Source organism: Myotis myotis, unplaced genomic scaffold (assembly GCF_014108235.1).
Source record: "Myotis myotis isolate mMyoMyo1 unplaced genomic scaffold, mMyoMyo1.p scaffold_m19_p_16, whole genome shotgun sequence".
Taxonomy (NCBI): Eukaryota; Metazoa; Chordata; class Mammalia; order Chiroptera; family Vespertilionidae; genus Myotis; species Myotis myotis.
This window is the reverse complement of record NW_023416320.1, coordinates 48,687,802-48,707,980: the sequence shown is the minus strand read 5'-3', so window position 1 is coordinate 48,707,980 and position 20,179 is coordinate 48,687,802. Positions and strand designations below refer to the sequence as shown.

The 20,179-nt window shown below is 46.0% G+C and overlaps 1 long non-coding RNA gene across 4 annotated transcripts in view; it reads left to right on the top strand.

The window, feature by feature from the left end:
• The first annotated feature begins 671 nt into the window (after positions 1 to 671).
• Positions 672 to 20,179, top strand: part of LOC118670468 — a 31,337-nt gene continuing 11,829 nt past the window's right edge. For 2 of the 4 annotated variants that reach the window (XR_004972342.1, XR_004972343.1), the window contains exons 1-2: positions 672 to 848; positions 8,372 to 8,477. This is a non-coding gene — a long non-coding RNA (uncharacterized LOC118670468). Of the gene's footprint in view, positions 849 to 8,371; positions 8,478 to 13,460; positions 14,980 to 15,052; positions 15,456 to 20,179 lie in introns of those variants that run through there. The other 2 variants (XR_004972341.1, XR_004972340.1) reach the window with 2 other exon arrangements.

Here is a 20,179-nt window from a genome sequence, read left to right as displayed (position 1 = left end):
ATTCCCAATCAGGGCACACACCCAGGTTTCCAGTTTGATCCATAGTAGGGGTGACGCATTCGGGAGGCAATCAATCTCTCTCTCTCTCTCTCTCTCTCTCTCTCTCTCTCTCTCTCTCTCCCTGTAAAAATCAATAAAACATATCCTGGGAAGAGGATTTAAAAAAATGGATGCCCTAGCTAGTTTGGCTCAGTGGATAGAGAGTCTACCTGTGGACTGAAGGGTCCCAGGTTCAATTCCAGTCAAGGGCACATGCCTGGGTTGCAGGCTTGATCCCCAGTAGGGGGCATGCAGGAGGCAGCCAATCAACAGTTCTTTCTCATCATTGATGTTTCTATCTCTCTCTCCCTCTCCTTTCCTCTCTGAAAGTCAATAAAAATATATTTTTTAAAAAAAAGAATGGAGAAAGAGAGAGAGAGAGAGAAAGGAAGGAACAAAAGAACAGGGAGGGAGGATGAATAAGTAAATAATTGACAGACATAGCAATGCTGCTCCTTGACTTCCATGAAGTAGTGAATCTTCTATCAATTGCTGACAGAGAACTCCTCAGGGAGTAACTGAAGGAAGAGTGAAAAAACAAATATCCCTGAGGCCTGTCGTGTTCTGAGTATCTGAGGATGGTCAGGTCTGGGCTTGAAGAAAATTCCTGACAGCAGATTTGGCCACACAAACCAAACGCCTTCACCGAGTAGTGGCAAGGGTCTGGACGCCCCGTGTGGTGGGGAGTCGTGCCGAGCATCGTGCAAACATTTCCCATGGGCCGCAGGGGCAAGACCTCTGGAAGCCCATTAATTCCCAGCTGCTGTAAGAGCTGATGCTGCAAAACAAAGAGATCTGTACTCTGGGAGGTGAGTGCATGTGCGTGTGTGTGTGTACGTGTGTGTGTGCATGTGTAAATATAGACTCAATAAATGAATACAAGCAGAAGGAAGGGCCTTACTTTATCACTTTTCTGTATAATATTTGGATAGCTTTTTTCTGATTATAAAATTAAATCAACGATTAAGAAATTTTGGAAAATACAGAAAATGACAAAAAAAAAACAATGTCACAAACAAGAAATAATCACTGTTAATATTTTAACATGTTTCTCTCAAGATTTCTCCACTGGAATCATACTCTGTGTAATGTTTTATAAACTACTGATTCCCATAACATTAGTCGCCCTGAATACTGTTGCCTGCCACAGAGTACCTATTCTTTTGCATTATTAACACCTACAGGTATTCTCATCATATAGATTTAAGATTCCTCAGTAGTATTCTGCAGGTGTAAATGTGGTTTGTTTATATATGTTTTTAAGTTTGCTATTAAATATTAATGCTTTAATTCACATCCATGAGGATTTCCTTAGGGCAAATTTTAGGAGGAAAAATTACTAGATCAAAAGATATTATCATTTAAAGTGTTTTGATATATATTACCGAATTCTTCTGCACACTGTTGTGTACACTAACTCCCCTCTACGAGGTGTGCCAGTTACCAGAACCACTGCCCACACTGGCTATCATTTCTCCTCAATTTTTCATGTTGAACAATGCAAAACATATAGATTTTTACTTTCTTTAGTCAATTGTGAGGTTAAACAATGCCCATTCTTTTTGTCATTTTGTATTGCTTTGTTCATTATCTAGATATTTTATTATTCAGGTATTTATTATTCATTCTTTCATTATTTTCTGTAAGGGCTCTTTATTTAATGAGGATGTTCACTATTTTGAAATAGTATATTAAGCTGTTTTTTATTGTAATAAGAACATTCAATGAGATGTATCTTTTTAACAAGTTTTAAGTGTACAATGCAGTATTGTTAATTATAGGCATATTGGTTAAATATAGCCCATCTCTACAACTTACTCATCTTGCATAACTGAATCTTACATTTTTAAACTTTTATTCATATGTTGAATACAAAGATTGTGAGTTTTTACGTAGGCGAATGTGCCAATTACCATAGTTTTCATGCTATGGATTACGATTTGAGGCAGAGATCTTATATTTTTTCTAGATCATAATGCTTTCAGCACCGCTAGTTAAAGAAACTATTATTTTTCTACTAGTTTGAAATTTTACTTAGTCATAAATCCAGTTCAGCTTATACTGAAAGCCTGTTCCTGGCATTTTGATTCGGCCCCGTTAATCTGACTGTGGGGATTTGGTTCAATCGTGAGCTTGCTGTTTTGATTGCCATGGCCCTGTTTTAATATCATGCTTTTGGGAGTGCCCCTGTACTGAAAACATTCCTGTTTAAACTTGATCTGACTCAGTGAGTTTTCTAAGCCAAGCTGCCGTGGAGGCTGGAAAGCAGGAAGGTATTTAATTCTCCACATATCCAGCAGGCAGAAATATCTATAGCTACATGTAGGTTAAAATCACATTTCTTCTCTTTTGTTTTCTAATGCTTATGAATCTTTGCATCATTTCAGTATCATTGTGTTAGTGATCCAATAGAAACATAGAGGATTTATTAGATGTCAATATGCTCAACATCTTTGTATGTAATTTCTAAATCATATCTCCTTTTAAAAACACAAGATGTCATTCAAAATAGTCGGCCAATGGTGATTAATTGGTTGTAAGTTACGGAACACTTTAAATAAATAAGAAATTTGTGTGCCCTATCCTCTGAAAAAATACATCTATATGAAAAAAATACATCACATACAATTTTAGCATTTTCTTAGATCATCTGATGCAAAATTATGGTCTCATTACTAGTAAAAAAAATACTTAGTGCTTTTCAAATGTATTGTAGCCAACTCATCTGTCCTTAGATAAAAGCTTATGTAAAGAAAAAACAAAACATCTTCTGGAGTTCGTAAAGCTCTTTAAGATGACATGACAGAATTAAAGCACAGAAGAGAGAGGTAGATAATGTGCGGGAGGGAGCCGGGCGTTCTGGCTGAGCGGAGAGCAGGTGTAGACGAGCAGAGACTGGATTCGTCTGAGTAAAGGCAGAGAAGCGCCGTGTAACCACTGTGAACCCAGGCTCATCCCCAGACGCCGTTATCTGCTGCTGTGAACCAAGTCGGAAGGGTGTTGCAATTGTTAATTTTATGTCCCAGTGGGCTGAGCCACCGGGCCCAGATGTTGGTCAGCCGTTATCCTGGGTGTCCTAGGAGGGTTTCAGATGAGATTACATTTAAAGCAGTAGACCTCAGAAAGCAGTTTTCTCCATAATGTGGCTGGGCCTCCTCCGATCAGTTAGGTCAAAATAGAGCAAAAGGCTGACCCTGAAGTGGGAGAGACCTTTCCAGCCAGACGACCTTCGAACCCGACATCAGCTCTTCTGGGTTCAACAGCGGCTCCCAGCCTTGGGGCTGACGCTGGGACACGGGCTCTACAGAATTTGGATTTGCCCGTCTCCATAATCACACGAGCCAGTTCCTCGTAATAACTGTCTTTATGTATATGAAGCCTATAAAGAATGCTGACCAACAACCTTCTATCCCAGTGGCCCAGGACAGACCAGGTTCATGCCTGTGTCTGCTGCACATATTACTGGCATCCTTCTGGTTCACACAGGCACCTGGCGTTTGGTGTTTGTTTATGTTTTACAAAGCAGAGGGGGGTCCTGTTTGTCTGAAACGCACCGCCAAAGGGTCTGCGACGCCCCGTGTGAGGGGGAGTCGTGCCGAGCATCGTGCAAACATTTCCCGTGGGCCGCAGGGGAGGACTTCTGGAAGCCCATCAATTCCCAGCTGCTGTAAGAGCTGATGCTGGAGTTTGCATAGCTCTTTAAGATGCCATGACAAAGTTAAAGCACAGAAGGGAGAGGTAGATGAACATGCCGGGGGGAGCCAGGGCGTTCTGACCTGAGCTGAGAGCAGGTGTAGATGAGCAGAGACTGGATTCATCCAAGTAAAGGCAGAGAAACGCCGTGTGAGCCACTGTGAACCCAGGCTCATCACGAGACACACATTATCTGCTGCTGTGAACCAAGCGGGAGGGTTGAAAATAGAAACATGTTCAGTCCAGGGCACTTCCCAAAGCTTGATATCAACCAGGGGAGACCCACAGTGGCCCCAGCTTGGGGGAGGAGTCATCTGTTTGTTGAGAACAGCCCTGAGCAAGGCAACTGCAGGCCCCTGGGGACAGGCGGAGTGGAAACACCAGGGTGGCCACGGCTGTGCCCCCTGCCCAGGCTTCTCCTCCCAGGGCCAGAGCAGGCTGGTGGTGGCAGGTGGCACCGTGGCCGGATTTACCGCCCCCTCAGCGTGCTCCCCACCCACCTTGTACCTGTGAGGATCAATGACTTGCTCCCCGGCACGAGGCCCTGAGGGTTGTTCTGATGGCCGGCTCCTCCTGAGGTCACTGCCTTTCATCGTCACTAGTCCCCGCAGCCCCTGCAGCCCGAGGGAGCAGCACCTGGGCAGCACCAGAACAAGAAAAGTCTGGGAGCAAGAGAGGCGTTCTCTTAAACTCACGCAATTCTCAAGACGCCTCTTGCCAGAGCTCTTACTCCTTGACCCTGCTCCCTGCGCCCGCCAACGTGGGAGCAAGTTCCTCCTGGATCCTGCTCGACTACACCAACTGTGGGCCAGTGTTAGATGGAGAAGACATGGGCGGTCACAGGCGTAGAGGAGAGGCTTTACTGCAGGCCAAGTAGCCGTTGCTAAGGAGGAGCCAGCAGTCAAAACAGTTCTTCAAAGGAGCCCCACCAAGCAGCCTCGCACAGGCTGGTCAGCAACACGTCTTTACACCAATTCTCACAAAAGAGGCTTCGTGCCAAAGAGTGACATCACTATCTGGGTTGTAGAAAGGCACGCCTGGCAGTGCGTACAGTACAACTGCTGTCATTGCCTTTGCACCCGCATATGGTGGCTTGGCCTTGAGCATCTGGCGGACTCTGATTCGGGTTCCCACACCTCTTTCTCTAAGTCATGTTACTACGATTCAGTGCAAACACTTCCCCTGAGAGGAGGGATGAATGACCCAGGTTTGCATTCACCTTTTCCTCCATCCAGTGAATCAGAGTTTTAAAGCCTTAACATCCATCGCCATTGTAAGTTCCACGCTTAGGGTTATATCTTCGCACTTTAGTTCTTGTTCCAATCAGCGGTGCACTTGCGGAGAGCACGTGCAGTTTCCAGTTCTGTTCCGTCACAGAGCCTTCCCGCTGACAGGCTTGTTCCCCGGGGTCTGATACAAATGCAGTCATTAAGCACACCTATAAAATAACTAATAAATAAATTCTGAACATTTAAAAGAGGTGATAAAGCACAATTTAACTTCCTAAATATAATTTCATCTTTTGCGGCTGTTTTAAAGATTTGAAATAGGGAGGAAATTCTTTACAAGTGGCTTTTATATATAACTAGAGGCCCGGTGCACAAAAATTTGTGCTCTGGCGGGGGGGGGGGGGTGTCCCTCAGCCCCATTTGTGCCCTCTCACAGTCTGGGACCCCTCGGGAGATAATGACCTGCTGGCTTAGGCCCACTCCCGGGTGGCAGAGGGCAGGCCCAATCCCTAGGTGCCTGCCCCACAGCCCCTGGTCGGGCTCAGAGCAGGGCCATTTGGGGAGTTGGGGCACGGCCCCCTGTCATGCACAGAGCAGGGCAGATCAGGAGGTTGCGATGCCACCCTCAGTCACGCTCAGGGTAGGGCCGACTGGGGGGTTGGGGTGCCACCCCCTGTCACACTCAAGGCAGGGTCAATGGGGAGGTTGCAGCGCCACCTCATCACACACAGAGCAGGGCAGAATAGGGGGTTGTGGTGCCACCCCTGTCACATACAGAGCCGGCCGATCAGGGGGTTGGGGCGCTGCCCCCTGTCACGCACAGAGCAGGGCCGATCAGGGGGTTGGGGAGCTCCCCCCTGTCACACTCAGGGCAGGGCCGATGGGGAGGTTGCGGCTCCACCCCGTCACACACAGAGCAGGGCGGAATAGGGGGTTGTGGTGCCACCCCTGTCACATACAGAGCAGGTTTCTGGCTTTGTTTACTTTCTGTATTTGAAACACTGTTTCAACTCCAGCTCTGAGATCCCGGCTGCCTGAAAGCAGGTTTCTGGGGTTTTGTTTAGCTTCTATATTTGTAACAATGTTTCTTAGCAGCTCAGAGCCCAGCAGCGGCAGGTGGGGAACCTGGCTTCCTCCGTCACTGGAGCAAGCAAGCCTCCTATTCGTGTAAGTAGCCTGGCTGCTGGCCGCCATCTTGGCTGGCAGTTAATTTGCATATAGCCAATGGGAAGGGTAGTGGAGGTATGGCTAATTACCATGTTTCTCTTTTATTAGATAGGATAACTCAGAACCTGATCCTCATTCACATGTGCACGTTCATGCCTAATGCATATCAGAGTAGCTCCTGTGGGAGGGACCGAGGGTCAGACTGTGCAGGGTGAAAAAGTAAGAATAAACACAGAAACCAGCAGCAGGGGTGGAACTGCATCCCATTCACCCTGCCCGGAGCGATGTCCCAGTTGGCAAGAAGCCATGGTCCCACTTAAATAATATTGGGATAATGTTGGCCGCGTAAGAAGAGCTTGGAAACCTTCCCTCCTCTGGAACTTTTTGGAATAGTTTGAGGAGGACATGTGTTAGTTCTTCTTTGAATGTTTGGTAAAATTCACCTGTGAAACCATCTGATCCAGGACTTTTGTTTGCTGGGAGTTTTGGGGTTTTTTTAATTATTATTACTCCTTAGATTTCATTTGTTTTTACTGGTCTATTCAGGTTTTCTACTTCTTCCTGACTCAGACTTGGAAGATGGTATGTTTCTAGGAATTTGTCCATTTCGCCAGGTTGTCCAGTTTGTTGCCATATGGTTGTTCATCTGCCTAAATCGTAGAGCTGAGCATGATTTAGTCGGACTTGTGGCAAAAAGCCTACGTCCATGTTGCTCATGCTATTCCGCTCAATGACTTTTGCTTTTACTTTCCCATTGTTTCCAGGAGGGGCAGCACCTTCCTGACTAGAGTGACTTCCTCAGCAAAAGTCTCCTCCCTCAGACATGTGCAGTTTTATACTGAGAAACAAAAGCCTACAGCTTGTATTGGCAAGAAAAATTTGATGTTTTCCCTCCTCTACTGACCTAGGAAATTAAGTTATTAACAGGAAAACACTGAATAAAAAGTTTACCCCCAGATAAATCTACAAGAGTGAATTGTATAACTTATACTAAAAACAAGGCTAAGCACGTTGTTAACTGGCAAGTGGTGAGCCTGCTCGTTTAAGCAGCTTCTCTCTCACTTACAAGTAGATGATGTCACCGCGCACCGGGACCGAGAGATGCCCGCGGCCCTAGGCCAGGACCTGATTCCCAAGAAGGTGTTGTGTGTACCGCAGGTTCCCCCAAAGTCACACCCGTGCTGTTAGGTCAAGCTCCATTCATCGGGTCTCACAGCCGCACTGAACTGACACTCAAGCCACACAGACAATGTCCACAGTGCTGGCACTAGTGGGCACCGCCAATCAACTTCTGCAGAAAGCACCGCTCTCACCTTCTCTCTTACTGTTTATTGCTACCGAGCTAAGAATTGTACCTTTAAACGAGTCCTTCCATATCGATGCTCAGTGTTTCCTTGTTGTTGATCCTTCCCCACTTCATGTCCTTGAAAGAGAGACATGAGACATGGGTGGAAAAGTAGCTAGTGATATGAGCAGTTCTATGCAGGGGATAAAATAGCACGGGGCCATTGTAAATTGAGATGAATAAGCATTTCATCTCTTCTGCGTGCCTGCTCTAGGCATTGCAAAAAATAATTACTATATTATTCTTAGCCAAATAGTATGATGGTTTTATATACCTGTCGTAATAAAATACCAAAACATACTAAGAATTCTATGATTTTTATAAAATATACATCCAAACAAGCTTCCAAAGGTCTGAAGGAGACTGTAAGTCGCAGGAACAGGTTCTCAGAGGCTGCATTTGAAATTGTTCAGGTGGGATTAGCTGCCTCTTTAATTGACAGGATGGTGATTAAAGTCAGTCTAGACCAGTGGTCAGCAAACTCATTAGTAAACAGAGCCAAATATCAACAGTACAACAATTGAAATTTCTTTTGAGAGCCAAATTTTTAATACTTAAACTATATAGGTAGGTACATTGTTATTAACTTAATTAGGGTACTCCTAAGGCTTAGGAAGAGCCACACTCAAGGGGCCAAAGAGCCGCATGTGGCTCGCGAGCTGCAGTTTGCTGACCACGGGTCTGGGCAGCAGCTAAGTCGGCCTCTCAGACCATTCTCAGACTTCTGAATCCACATGTGTGTCACGTCCTCCCTCTATCTTACCAGCCCTCTCTCCAGCTGTTACAGCCAGGCACCCGCCTGTCATCAATAAACCATGCTCCTAGCAATGCGTTGCACAGCGCTTGCACGGAAGCACAGTTATCTGATAGTTAAGAGATGTACACTCTGTCCTGGCAGGAGGTTGGCTCATGGATGCGAGAGTCAATGTCACTTGGTGAAGAGGGTCCTCCCATCCGCCAACCAGGCACATGGATGCAGTGCAGAATGAGGCCTTGGCTTAAAGGTAAGGATGACACACACTAACTTGGGATTTTCCTGTAGAAATAGGAAGAGATTGACCAAGTGGGGGGGGGGGGTACAAAACAAAGGGAAAAATTAAAAGAAAAGAAATACAATGAAGAACTTGGCTTTGGAGTTGACCAAACAGAATTCCTCCTATGGCGCTATTTCCTATAAGTTGTGTAACCTCTCAAAGCTTCATTTTCCTACAAAATTACCCTCCAAGATAGTTGAACTTATCCCGTTGTTAGTATTAAGTGAAGTGATACGGTATAACATGGCTGTATGTAAGTCTCAAAGCGATTCAGTTCAAGGCTCCCAAGTGCAGGGATGTAGCAGGAAGCACAGTCTTCAACCCTGATTCTTTACTTACAAACACCCTGGGGATCGGGTGGAAGGAAGCTACAGGTGGTGGGGAGTTTGCAACAATGTAATGATCAGACAGGAATAAAGCAAGTCACATGGCAAGGTCCAGTGTCTTCCCTTCTGAGCCAAAATTATCATGGGAGGCTGCATTATGAGGAAGTGAGGCCCTCACAAGGCCCCGGGAGGGGGAAGTGCTGGGGCAGATCCTAGTCTACATTCCTAACACCATTTCTGTGTCTCCCTGGGGAAGACAGGTCACTTACTGAACCTACTGACTATGCTTCTGGAGCCTAAGGTTCCTCTTCTTCCTGTGGCCCTCAGAGCCCTCCCCATCCCCATCCCCATTCCCATCCAATCCCCATCCCCAGCATAATCCATCCCCATTCCCATCCACATCCCCATCCCCAGCACATTCCATCCCCATCCCCATCCCCATCGCCAGCACATTCCATCCCCATCCCCATCCCCATCCCCAGCACATTCCATCCCCATCCCCAGCACATTCCATCCCCATCCCCATCCCCATCCCCAGCACATTCCATCCCCATCCCCATCCCCATCACCAGCACATTCCATCCCCATCCCCATCCCCAGCACATTCCATCCCCATCCCCATCCCCATCACCAGCACATTCCATCCCCATCCCCATCCCCATCCCCAGCACATTCCATCCCCATCCCCATCACCATCACCAGCACATTCCATCCCCATCCCCATCCCCATCCCCAGCACATTCCATCCCCATCCCCAGCATATTCCATCCCCATCCCCATCCCCATCCCCAGCATATTCCATCCCCATCCCCATCCCCATCCCCAGCACATTCCATCCCCATCCCCAGCACATTCCATCCCCATCCCCATCCCCATCCCCAGCACATTCCATCTCCATTCCCAGCACATTCCATCCCCATCCCCTCCCCATCATCAGCACATTCCATCCCCATCCCCATCCCCATCACCAGCACATTCCATCCCCATCCCCATCCCCAGCACATTCCATCCCCATCCCCAGCACATTCCATCCCCATCCCCATCCCCATCCCCAGCACATTCCATCCCCATCCCCAGCACATTCCATCCCCATCCCCATCCCCAGCATATTCCATCCCCATCCCCATCCCCAGCACATTCCATCCCCATCCCCATCCCCATCCCCAGCACATTCCATCCCCATCCCCATCACCATCACCAGCATATTCCATCCCCATCCCCAGCACATTCCATCCCCATCCCCATCCCCATCCCCAGCACATTCCATCCCCGTCCCCATCCCCATCCCCAGCACATTCCATCCCCATCCCCATCCCCAGCATATTCCATCCCCATCCCCATCCCCATCACCAGCACATTCCATCCCCATCCCCATCCCCATCCCCAGCATATTCCATCCCCATCCCCATCACCATCACCAGCACATTCCATCCCCATCCCCATCCCCAGCACATTCCATCCCCATCCCCAGCACATTCCATCCCCATCCCCATCCCCATCCCCAGCACATTCCATCCCCATCCCCAGCACATTCCATCCCCATCCCCATCCCCATCGCCAGCACATTCCATCCCCATCCCCATCCCCATCCCCAGCACATTCCATCCCCATCCCCAGCACATTCCATCCCCATCCCCATCCCCATCCCCAGCACATTCCATCCCCATCCCCATCCCCATCCCCAGCACATTCCATCCCCATCCCCATCCCCATCGCCAGCACATTCCATCCCCATCCCCATCCCCATCCCCAGCACATTCCATCCCCATCCCCAGCACATTCCATCCCATCCCATCCCCATCCCCAGCACATTCCATCCCCATCCCCATCCCCATCCCCAGCACATTCCATCCCCATCCCCAGCACATTCCATCCCCATCCCCATCCCCATCCCCAGCATATTCCATCCCCATCCCCAGCACATTCCATCCCCATTCCCAGCACATTCCATCCCCAACCCCAGCACATCCCATCCCCATCCCCAGCACATTCTATCCCCATCCCCAAGCACATTTCATCCCCACCACCAAAGATTAGTTTTCCTAAAGGTAAAGCTCCATCCTCTGGCAAAGCTGTACTGCTCTCCTTCCCACCCACTGTCCTCCCCTAGGGTCTCAACATCCACTAGAAAAAGACTGGACTTGAAAACTCCCTGCCTGCGCTTGATCTAAGAAAACTCTCCCCTGCAGGCAGCGCGTTCTACTTCACTCTGTCCCTCAGGAGCAGTTTTATAGCTTTCTGCTCACTCTCTGTCCTCATCGGCCTGCATTTGTTTACAGCATGAGAGCCTGTCCTGACACAAATGTCTCACAAAGAAAGAAGATGTGACAGAAGCTGCCACTTATTCGGTCTCTATTTGTACATTCAACCCCCTAGTGGCTTAGTCATCTCTCAAAATTCTTCCCGACATCTGAAACCACACAGTCCGAGTGCCTTGGACATGTGAACAAACATTAAACTAAAATCCAAAATACAGGAATGAGAGAGATTAGCCCTTAGCTCGTTTTCTGTACCAGCATATTATAAACTTTTCTTTATCAACTCGTTTTCCTTTGCCAACTAGTTAATAAAAATGTTCCCTCTTTTGTTCACCACCAATCCCAACTTGATAGCAAGCCCTCCCCTCAGGTTACCATAGATACCTTGGCTGGAGGACCCTGTGGCCTTGTGTCTCTTTGCCAGATTAAGCCCTCAACAAATATTTCTTGTGTGCTGACATAAAGCTCTATGCTGTTACTATTCTAAGTGGAGAGTGAGACATAGATAATCAATAATAAAAATAATTATAGATAGTGACATGTTTTCTAAAGAAAACTAACAAGACTAACAGAATAGACTAGAAAGCCACAGTGGATCAAGAAAGGTGGGATGGGCACATGTTAGCCTGCATGGTGAGGGGAGATCTCTCCTAGGAGCTAACATTGAACAGGAGCTAACATTGTCTCAGTGTGAGGACAGCCATGCAAATATGCACATCAATTATCAAGGTCCAGGGGAGGGCTCGGGAGGCATGAGTGAGTCCTCTTCCAGGACGCTGAGGCACTGTGGGTGAGAAGGAAGGCAAGAGACACTGGGTGGACAGGGAGGCAGTTAGGGGATTGTAGGGACACTGGGTGGACAGGGAGGCAGGGGAGAGTTAGGAGATTACTAAAATATTCCAGGACAAAGGATGATGGTGGGATTCAAGCCATACCTGTAGAGATGGCAGGAAGTAACCAGACTCGGAGACTCTTCTAGAGGAAGAGCTGAGAGCAGTCCCAGGGGATTAAATTTAAAGGCCTCAAAAATCATCAGATTTTAGTCCAAATAGGCAGATAGATGGTAGAGGCATTGGCTGACATGAGGAAAAGCACGTTGGGGGATGGAGCAAAATCAACTGTTCTGTTTTAGACGTATTACACTAGAGATGGCTAGAGCTGTTGGGAGAACAACTCTGAGCTAAGAAGAAAGTCAAGAATGAAGAAGAGCTTTCTATCTACCTGCTGTCTCTGCTCTAAGACCACCTTTCTATAATATAATTTTCTGTAAATTACATTTCCCATGCCCCTCGATCTGCGGCTTCCTATTCAGGTTTTGTTTTAAGAGAAATATAAAGAAGGAGAGAGACAAACTTGGTGTTTTCTAGTTGCTGCCAGTCATTGTTCTAGCAGATGGCAGCCTCCAGCCTCGAGCTTCTTCAGCAAGGGAACCATCACCCTGCTTCGCACTCTCAGAGGGACCAGAAGCAGTCAGGCCTCTTCCTCTAAGAGCCAGAGTACTGGCAACCCATCTAGCCAACTATCCATTCTCCAGCCAGCCAGCCAGCCAGCCATTCATCCACCCATCCATCTACCCATCCATCCATCCATCCATCCATCTCTGGCAACTAAGTACTGGCTTGGCCATACCATCTCAGCGCTCTGAGAAGCTGCTAGGCTCGGGTTCTCAGCTCCAAGCACACACTGGGCCATGCCTCTTCCTCAAAGGCCAGAGCACCAGCCCTGCAGGGACCTGCCCCCAGGCTCTGGGTCTCTTATTTTCTAAGAGTGATTGTTCCTTCCTATATTTACAAATTTCTGGGATACTTCAGCTTCTCCTTTTCACTCTTTAAGTCTTATGTTTATGCACAATTCCCTGAATTAAGTCCTATCTCTGAAATTCAAAATGTGGTTTCTGCTTTACTGACTAGACCCTGACTGACAGATAGATACATAGATAGACACATAGATAGATGAAGGATGGATAGATAGATAGATAGATAGATAGATTGAAAGAAAGAAAGAAATACGGTGGGTAAATAAACATTTTTTCCTTTTCTTAACAATGGTGGTCTGCTATCTCTGAATTGACAACTTAAATTAATCAGAAGGTCTTAGATTGCTCCTCTATGATTACTAACTAGTAAAAAATACTAACAACAAATTATCAGTATTACTTATCCACATCTCCTTGCTCTATTTTTCTTGTTTCTCAATGAGTATATATCAAAATAGTTTACCACTTAGACCAAAGTTTCTCTACCATTTTGCCTGCATACTACTGGATACTAAGTAGAAGAGGTGGGGCTCCTTTGGGGAATTAATTAAAAGTGTCTTAAGTGATATCGTTTAGCCATAGAAAAAATAAAATATATGTTTATGACTTCCAGAAGTTTCCTGTATTATCACTGGAAAATCAGAGGAATGACAGATCTGGGAGGAAATAATATTTGGCACATTTATGTATCCTTCAAATTCCAATTAAAAGACCGATACAATCATCATGAGTATACACAAAATTTAGAAGCTACGTAAACACACAGCACATGCCCAAGCAGATGGTGCAAAGAACACACAATTAAAATATGAACAATAAGTTTAAACTAGGTTTTTTCAGGATATAATTATTGAAGTAATCCTACACAGGATTTTTACTTAGGTTTTGTTTGTTTGTTTGTTTTTTACAACTGATTTATATACACACTTCGACACATAAAATGGGAGTAAATATTCTTATATGACACTGCTTTTCATTACTCACATTCTCTGTCCGACAAAATTTGGCTCAAATAACAGAACCATCATATGCTCAAGTTTTCAAAAATTATCACCACTCCTCTCCATTTTTGACGAGGGATTGAGTGGAAGGTCTTGCAATTTGCAAGCTACATACAATTAGGGGAGAAACAGGTGTTGCCAAACATTAGTGCTGCAAAATACATCTTCAACAGTATCACCTGCAGCCCCGTGAGTGATGTTATTTTCCAGTAAGCAAACATTTTTCAATTAGTCCCACATTGGCTCTCACCTCTGTCAGAGTTTGTAATGAAGATGAGCGGTTTGCTTTGGGCCCAGTGCATTCTGTTAGAAATGAAATGTGCAACCTCCCCTGTGCCTGGGCAACCTCCCCTGTGCCTGGACAACCTCCTCTGTGCCTGAACAACCTCCCCTGTGCCTGGACAAACTCCCCTGTGCCTGGACAACCTCCTCTGTGCCTGGACAACCTCCCCTGTGCCTGGACAACCTCCACTGTGCCTGGAAAACCTTCCCTGTGCCTGGACAACCTCCACTGTGCCTGGAAAACCTCCCCTGTGCCTGGAAAACCTCCCCTGTGCCTGGAAAACCTCCCCTGTGCCTGGACAACCTCCCCTGTGCCTGGACAACCTCCCCTGTGCCTGGAAAACCTCCCCTGTGCCTGGAAAACCTCCCCTGTGCCTGGGCAACCTCCCCTGTGTCTGGACAACCTCCCCTGTGCCTGGGCAACCTCCCCTGTGCCTGGGCAACCTCCCCTGTGCCTGGACAACCTCCCCTGTGCCTGGGCAACCTCCCCTGTGCCTGGGCAACCTCCCCTGTTCCTGGGGAAACACTTAGACATCTCCATGTTTCGAATGGTCTTTCCTGTGTGGCCATGGACAGAGCCATCTTTCTTCTGCTTTGGCAGCTCTGGGGTAATACACGGAGCTGGTTCTGAATTACAGAATGCCGGTGGAGACCCCTCAAAGTGTTCTCAAATATAATTCATTTTCTTTGGAGATAGGGATTATCAGTTCTTCTAAAGCATGATTTAATTATGCTCTTACATAAAATGTCATCATCCTAGTACACTTGACATTTTTAATACACATTCTATTCCTGTCATCTATATCAATGACAAATGACAGAATAAAGGCCTAGTTAAAAATTATATCATCCGAGACATTTTCTATAATTATGGGCAATTAGAATTTGTAAAACATTTAAATGAATCTAGCTTTTTTAAAAGCCCAGGAAGCTCCTAAAGAAACGCAAGCAAGCGCTGAATACCCGATCTATCAATCAAGAGGCCTGGTGAGGAGAACCAGGCACTGGACGGAGTCGTGGCACCATCACTGCCTGGCCTTTGACTTTGGACAAGCATCTCATCCTCTTCAGGCTGTTTCCTCATCATAAGACTAGAGGGCTACATTAACGGCCTTCTAAGATGCTTTTAAGCAACAAACTCATAAAATCTTAATATTCTGCGGGTAACCATATGTCCAGAACTTGCTGGATGCTAAGTGAGATCTAGACATGGTGCTTATCTTGAGTTGTTTATAGTCTAGTTTGGTAAGAAGTAGGAAAAACAGCCTAGCTGGTGTTGCTCAGTGGTTGAGTGTCGACCCATAAACCAGGAGGTCACGGTTTGGCTCCCTGTCAGGGCACATACCCAGGCTGTGGCCTCAATCCCCAGTAGGGGGCGTGCAAGAGGCAGCTTATCAATGATGCTCTCTCATCATTGATGTTTCTATCTCTCCCTTCCTCTCTGAAATCAATAAAGACATTTAAAAAAAAAAAAAATTGGAAAAACATAGAGTGCAAGAGGCAACTAATAAACAAGTATCAGTGTGTTTACTTTGAGAACTTGTGTCCATTAAACAGTATTGCAAGTCTCTTCACCTTAACCACAGCCTGCTTATTTTTAGAAAACCTACCACCAGATTAAATTACATCCAACTCAATATATAGTTGCTGGACACATTCTACAAAACTAGTCAACAGCTTTTCAACACATGATGTTCCATTCTAGCTTCATTTCGTCACTGTCGGTTCTGCGACTAAACTTCGGATCCCCAAGCTCTTGCAACGGTTTGCAGTCCTGGCCCCTCCGTCCAGGAAGTAGGTCAGTGCTGCTGCCAGCAGCCGAAGAGCGGTGCAGGGAGGGCTCCTGCGCCTGGCTCCGAGTTTAACGCTCCCTGCCCATGGGCCTCTATCCCAACACAGGGGTTCACGCCCTCCCGAGGTGCTTCCTGCACCACACCTCTGTCCCTCCTGCCCCCCAGCCATGGGACTGAGGGACCCTGGCGGGGAGAAGGCCTGGAAATCGCCCCTCCTGCTACCCTTCACCACCCACAGACCTGGAGCAGCTACTGATGCAAGACCCAGGGGGTAGGTGATGGCTCAGTGCACTGACACTTGAGAGATTTCATCCCAAACAGAGACTTTTCCACAATCAAATAGCATATGTTTCCTCACTTATAAAATCCAAACTGAATTCCTACCTTCAGGGTTGTCATGAGAAATAAATGAGATGAAGTCTGTGCCCTGTATATAATAAATGCTCAACATTGTGTGAGCCAGGCCTGTTTATTTTCTGTGCCTTGATGCTTTGGCACCTGAGGCTGGGCTGGCCTGGGGGTGAGCTAATTCCTAGTGATAGCAAACAACTACCAGAGAGTTCATCTTTCATAGCAGATCAATCATAGCAGGGGCCACACACCGACCCTTTCCTGTCAGCCTCTCTAGTTTCAGGCCTCCATCCACCAGCCCTAATCACCCCGCCAGGTATTACACAACAGGAAAGGGCCCCTCCACCCTGAGCTGCTGAAATCTCTCCAGGTGGCCAATCCTAATGCTGCTTATCCCGCCCTTTCCTGCCCCTGAAACCACAGGAAAGGCTCCTGCCCATATCCCCCTCCCTCCCTCCCTCTGCCTCCCCACCCACCCACTGCTTCCCTGGGGCCCTGTCCTGGGGCCACGCCTCCTTTCCTCTTCCTTTCTGGGGATCTGGGAGCATAATAAACTCCCTCCTCTGTGACCATCACCTCCCTGTCTGCAGGTCTGGCCTCCTAGCAAAGAAAAACAAATCCCAGCTGCCTGTAAAGTGTCTCTTTTCTGACCCTCCCCAAGTGATGCGCTCCCAGCCCTAGACTCCAACACCCACAACCCTGACTCCTGGATTCTCTCCTGCCTAGTGAACTGACAGTGGGTTCTCTTCACCTGTGGCCTGGCTAGCTCCCTGGTCCTCTTTCATGACATGCCTTCTTTTTTGTTCTTTTCTTTTTTTTTTCTTTTTAAATCTTTATTGTTCAGATTATTACAGTTGTTCCTCTTTTTTCCCCCCATAGCTCCCCTCCACCCGGTTCCCACCCCACCCTCTGCCCTTTCCCCCCTCCCCCACTGTCCTCATCCATAGGTGTACGATTTTTGTCCAGTCTCTTCCCGCACCCCCCACACCCCTTTCCCCCCAAAAATTGTCAGTCCACTTCCTTTCTATGCCCCTGATCTATTATATTCACCAGTTTATTCTGTTCATCAGATTTTTTATTCACTTGATTTTTAGATTCACTTGTTGATAGATATATATTTGTTGTTCATAATTTTTATCTTTACCTTTTTCTTCTTCTTTCTCTTCTTAAAGAATACCTTTCAGCATTTCATGTAATACTGGTTTGGTGGTGATGAACTCCTTTAGCTTTTTCTTATCTGTGAAGCTCTTTATCGGACCTTCAATTCTGAATGATAGCTTTGCTGGATAAAGTAATCTAGGTTGTAGGTTCTTGCTATTCATCATTTTGAATATTTCTTGCCACTCCCTTCTGGCCTGCATAGTTTCTGTTGAGAAGTCAGCTGACAATCGTATGGGTACTCCCTTGTAGGAAACTGTTTTTCTCTTGCTGCTTTTAAGATTCTCTCTTTGTCTTTTGCTCTTGGCATTTTAATTATGATGTGTCTTGGTGTGGTCCTCTTTGGATTCCTTTTGTTTGGGGTTCTCTGCGCTTCCTGGACTTGTAAGTCTATTTCTTTCACCAGGTAGGGGAAGTTTTCTGTCATTATTTCTTCAAATAGGTTTTCAATATCTTGCTCTCTCTCTTCTTCTGGCACCCCCATAATTCAGGTGTTGGTATGTTTGAAGTTGTCCCAGAGGCTCCTTACACTATCTTTATATTTTTGGATTCTTTTTGCTTTTTGCTTTTCCAGTTGGGTGTTTTTTACTTCTTTGTATTTCAAATCTTTGACTTGAATCTTGCGATCTTCTAGTCTGGTGTTGGAACTCTGTATAATAATCTTTATTTTAGTCAGTGTATGCTTAATTTCTAGTTGTTCCTTTTTCATATCCTCGAGGGTCTCACTAGATTTATCAAGGGTCTCACTAAATTTATCGGCGGTTTCTAGAAAATTCTTGAAAAACCTTATAACCATGGTTTTGAACACTATATCCAGTAGTTTGTTTTCCTCCATTTCTGTCATTTGTGACCTGTCTCTTTGTCTCCTCATTTTGGCTGCTTCCGTGTGTTGATAGAGTGGCTTTGTGTGCTAGGTGTCCTATAGGGCCCAGTGGCTCAGCCTCCCCAATTACCTGAGGTGGACACTCTTGATGTACCCCTTTGTGGGCTGTGTGCACAGTCTTGTTGTAGTTAAGCCTTGATTGAAATTGGTATCACTGGGAGGAATTGACCTCCAGGCCAATTGGCTGTGAGAATCAGCTGTGTTTATGGTGGGAGGACTTCAGTGCTGGAGACACCCTTCTGGGGCAATACTTACTTCAGTGGGGCTTTGGTGCTCACTGAGTCTGCCCCCTGGGTGTGTCTCTTATGGATCTGAGGAGTTGTAATCTAGATGGTCCCACTCTGACCACTGGGTACACTGGAACTTGGATCTCTAAGAAGGTGCTAATTTAGCCTCTGCCTGAGGCTACCCAGCAGGAGCTATGGATAGATCTGCAGACTCCTCCTCTTTGTTTGGGATTTAGAGGTGTCCAGATGAGGCCCAGCTGTGAAGCAATGCAAGCTGCTGTGGGGCCTTGGGCCTTCTTTTGGATTTTCTGGGTCTTTTGGATGAGGGATCTGAAGTACCTATGCCGAGGAAGTTTCTAGACTGAAGACCAAGATCAAGTTTCCAGCTTGGGTAGATTTCCCCATTTCCTTTCCCTCCTTGATCTGATTCCGGCCTACCTTCTAGCATTTTTCCTATGTTGTTTTCATTTCTTAGAAGAAATGAAACTTGATCTTGGTCTCCAGTCTAGAAACTTCCTCTGCGTAGGTACTGCAGATCCCTCATCTTATCAGCTCGAAACCTCTCCACACCCCCAAAAAGGAAAAGGCAGAATTGTGTTAAGAGTGAGAACAAGGGATTCAGAAATATTTGATTTTTAAAATGAGCTCACAGTATCTGCAATTCTCTCCAAGACTCAATTTTTCACTTGGAAAGTGGAGACAATAATAGTTCCTACATCATGCAGTGGTTATCAAGATTCTGTGAGATAATATATGTAAATTGCCTAATATGGATATGGCCTAAAAATGGTAGCAATTATTGCTGCAATTTTAACTGTGGTTGTTATTATGGTAATGTCAGTAGCTGTGGTTAATGCAGAGATTATGTTATAATCTCTAAAAATAAACTTTGCGAGCACCTTTAAAATACCCATATCTGTCACCCTTGAAAAGTATGGCTCAAAAATTGGTTTTAAAATAATGCATTTTCTTATATCTACACGTGTTTTTAAAGACAAATCCAACTATTTAAATATTTATGATATAGAGGTCATTGTTACTGGATCAAACTTATTTTTTTTAAGAAATAAGCATCCATTCATTAGGTGTATGTGTTGAGTGTGCATTTGCTTAAAACATGTTTACCTACAAATATATAAAGATAAATAACTAAATATTAAGTGTGCATTTGTGTGGCTCTGCACAGGTTCATTTTTCTCTTGCACTACCCTTGGATACTTACAAAACTCCAGTGATATGAACGTAAAAAGAATGACATGGGCATAAGCGTCATTATCACCATTTTACACATGAAGAAACTGAGGAAGGGAAAAGTAATTAAAATGAGTCGCAGGCCTAACTTCCTATGTACATGATTTTCACAGTAACCCTGAGTACTCCACTGACATGAGTCATCAAGACACCCAATCCTTCCGAATTATCAACTTCATTGGTCAACCCTTTGTCTTTGTGTTACTAAAACAGTTGACAAAGTCAGTCACTTCCCCCTTCTTGAAATATATTCTTCCCTTAGCTTCTTGGACACTGGCTTATGTGGGTTTTGTCCCCACTTAACCACTGGTTCTTAGTCTTTATGGCCTGGATGTACCTTCTATTCTGGACTTTAAAACTAAAGAGTAGCTCAGGTCTTCTTTTCT